The sequence below is a fragment of the Lampris incognitus genome, chromosome 13, assembly GCF_029633865.1.
Source record: "Lampris incognitus isolate fLamInc1 chromosome 13, fLamInc1.hap2, whole genome shotgun sequence".
NCBI lineage: Eukaryota > Metazoa > Chordata > Actinopteri > Lampriformes > Lampridae > Lampris > Lampris incognitus.
The window spans coordinates 17,146,625-17,150,551 of NC_079223.1; positions in this window are offsets into that span (position 1 = coordinate 17,146,625).

Sequence of the window (3,927 nt, forward strand, 5' to 3'; positions counted from 1 at the left end):
GATTTGATTTTTTTCCCTGAAAGAATACTCTATTGGCAGGTGATACATCCTTATTTATAGCTGGTGTTCTGGAGAGGATGAGCTCGGCAGCACGTCTAGTTTTACTTTCCTATTAAACATTCACACCGGCATGGAGGACAAGGTGCAGTTCAGTCATTCTGCTGATTGTGGCTTTAGGAGACCACTCTGCCCTCCTCGGCACGGCCCGTAGAGCCGTAGGATGCGGTTCCAGCTTATCTATATTTCATGCTTTTATCCGCTCTTGTCGTTTAATTATGTAGTTAACTGCTCCGTAAATCCCGGCGAGGGCCAACTTTTACCGCGTTGCAAAGTTGTGCTGATGTCGAGCTTTTACAGGCGACCGGGGCGTTTTGATTACCTTGCATTCATGGCGCAATAAGTTACTGAAGAGTTTTCGTTATTTGTGTTTCTTAGTAGCGCATTTTTTAAAAAGATCACACTCTGGGGTTGTTTTTTCCCCCTCCCTCCTCTTCTTCTTTGCGAGTCAGATGGCAAGATAAGAGATGGTGTGAGAAAATGGGAAGCCTGCCTGACCAACTAGGATATAATACCCTTCTGAGAGATGGAGTGTGAAACAAAAAAGGGCCAGCATTTCCCATCAAACCTACGCCTGATTCATGACGGTGTGCTGTTCCAGTACAGCTATAACACACTCCGTGGTCTGACTATGTCGTACAAACACAAATGACTCGACGATGGCGAGTCTCCTCCCTGCACTGAGCTTCAAATACATTACCGTACGAAGGTCTGAGCACATTAAGAACAAGTGGTGGCGTAATAACAGGCATCAGTAAGACACAGTTGTCGAGTACTTTGCTACGCAGCAGCCGTATAAAATACCGAGCTTGTATTGTATCAGCGTCACAGTTTTCAAGTCCAATACAACGGTACTGTTTATCCATCCATTACGTGACCAAATAAGACAGGAAATTGCATCCGTATCCCTATTTCCCACTCGTGCTGAGAAATGAATTGGACAACGCATCTTCTCGCTGAATGGCCTTGACAATAATCCAAATCTTTTTCAGCTACTCCCGAAGTGTCAGCTGAAGAGCTGCGCTCTGAACCCAGATGCACCAACACATGCAAATGTGGCCTGTATGCGGTTCTTATTTAGACAATCACAATGGCGTACTGCCAAGCACCTGTCAAAACACTATTGTGTTAAAAGCTTTTAGCTAACATTAACGCGTTTACGCCACGCATAGGTGGAGGTTGTGAAAGTCTATGCACAGTGGGGCTTAGAGTCCTTTCTCGGGGCATTTGGGCAATAGGGTCTAGCCTCCTGTTAGCAAGAAGCCCTACAAACCAAACTGTCGACCTGCAGTCTGTGACAAAACTGATCAAATGAATTACAACACTGCTTGGCCACCAGCACTGCATCCAAAAAGAGAGCGAGAGAGACAGATAGAGAGAGAGAGAGATGGGACTTGGTCTACCTCCCTACACGGCTGGACCTGCAGGCTGCTCCTACACCTTTATAATTTTATGACGCTAAGCCGTGTCATTGGTCCAATGGGTCCCTTGTGAGCCAATCAGGGTTGTTATGTAAGTGTCGGGTTTTGAAAACGGCGGTGGCCGACAAGTCAGATATGGCTTGTCGCCGGTAATCGGCGGCGTGGCGTGGTGCGGCGTGCGGCTGACAGATGCCTGCTCCAGCTGGTATGGGAAGGGGGGGTTTATCGCCTGGTTGGAACGAGGGTCCTCACACCCCTTCACTGCGCTGGCCATCGTCACTGTGTTTAATGAGTCACGAATTGCCTGTTTGTCTTCTGCTCCCTGCTGTTTCTGCACTCCCCCTTCCAGAACAATCCCTGAAACACATGCTGCCGCGCTCCACAGAGCAGCCAGAGAGGCAGGCACAGCCAAACAGTTAAAGAACAAAGTTGTCATATTTTTTTTCCCCGTCTCTCCTTTGCTTGTCCTTTTTTCATCTTGGGTGTTAAAATTAAGGAAGGCAGGGTTCTGTTGTTTGCTTTTTTTTTTCTCTCCTGTAATAAAGCTCCTTTTCAGATGCTTTACCTGACCTTGCCAATATGGCCGCCCCAGGAAAACTGTGTCCATTTGAAGCCCCTTACAAATACATAAATGGCTCAATAATTGGACCGCTTTGTTGTGCGACGCGCTGTCTTGTCTGAAAGTGCCGCCGAACACTTTTGTGTGAAATGGAGTTACATTATGACAACACATGGCGACTGCTAAAGGGAGCAGAAACTGGCATGCTGATGAGATGCAAGCAGGTGGTGTTGACACAAAAATGATTTGTTTTAAGTTGGTTGAAAACCACAATTTGAAAAAAGAAAAAAGAGATCTGTGTGTAACTTCGCAGATCACTGACTAGTTTGTGGGCCAGAGACCGAGCTGTGCGACTCTGTGAGTGGAAGGGGCTTGCCTCACCACCAAACACAAGTCCAAGTAAACACACAAATACGCTTGGATGACCATCAAATGGAGCTGATTCACACACACATACACCAACACACACAACCTCTCTCTTTCTAACACACACACAGGAACAAGCGCCAACAGACAGAAGGGGTGTTTGTACCCGGTGCTATGGATTGTTCTGCAAGCTGCCCAGGGTTTTGCCTTAATCTCACCTGTTTAATCTGCAGATTTCGAGACAGTTTCGGAAAAAGGAACAGGTGGCTGTAACAACTGCTATGGGACAAACTCAGAAACTAGCAATCGAGAAAGTTTTGGGCGGATCATGACATGCCCTAAAACCCAATCTGGGATTGGATAGAGGATAGTGAAGCTGCAGACAGGAAACAAGGGGAGAGAGATGGGTACAACATGCAACAAAGGTCACCGGCTGTAATTGAACCAGGGACGTTGCGGTCACGAGGCATGCACCGTAACCATTCAGCTAACGGGGCACCTGGCATATTTCTGTGTAAGCTTTCATGTACTCGAGGAAAGCTTTGACACGGTTTATACGTTTATTTTGTTACCCAACATACATTTGTTTAAATTTTGATGGGGCGTCCAGGTAGCGTGGTGGTCTATTCTGTTGCCTAGCAACGTGGGGATCTCTGGTTCGAATCCCCATATTACCTCTGGCTTGGTCAGTTATCCCTACTGACACAATTGGCCGTGTCTGCAGGTGGGAAGCCGGATGTGGGTATGTGTCCTGGTCGTTGCACTAGCGCCTCCTCTGGTCGGTCAGGGTGCCTGTTTGGAGGGGGAACTGGGGGGGATAGCGTGATCCTTCCATGCGCTAAGTCCCCCTGGAGAAAATCCTCCCTGTCAGGTGAAAAGAAGCGGCTGGCAACTCCGCATGTATTGGAGGAGGCATGTGGTAGTCTGCAGCCCTCCCTGGATCGGCAGAGGGGGTGGGGCAGCAACTGGGACGGCTTGGAAGAGTGGGATAATTGGCCAAGTACAATTAGGGGAAAAAGGGGGAAAAAAACAATCAAAAAATTTGATTTAACTTACCTTTGCTGCCATAAAACACATCTTGCTTTCAGCGGTCACATCACGATTGCTGTTGTTGTTTCAAGGGGTCTGTCGGTCAATTTCTGTAGGAGAAAAATTCGTTTTGAGTTGCACATTTGCTTCTGGATGATATTTAAAAGCTAGGTCTTTGACTGTTTTCTCTACCAACTATATATTGTCGATTTGTCTTTCGAATTTGCATTTGCTGTCAGGGCGATATTTAAAACATTAATTTCATTGCCTTATTTTTGCATTTATCAGGATCCTCCTCAGCTGTGCATTCATGCATCAGATACTGGGTCCACCAGAAACGTATATTAGTTCAGCTCATAACAACATGTTGTGATACATTACACCACATCATTGACATTAATGTAGGTGAAAACAGTAATTTTAAGGAACAACAAAAAACAAACAAACAAATAAGTTGAGTTGAAAGAGCTAAGTTCAAAACGACTCTGATCCCAT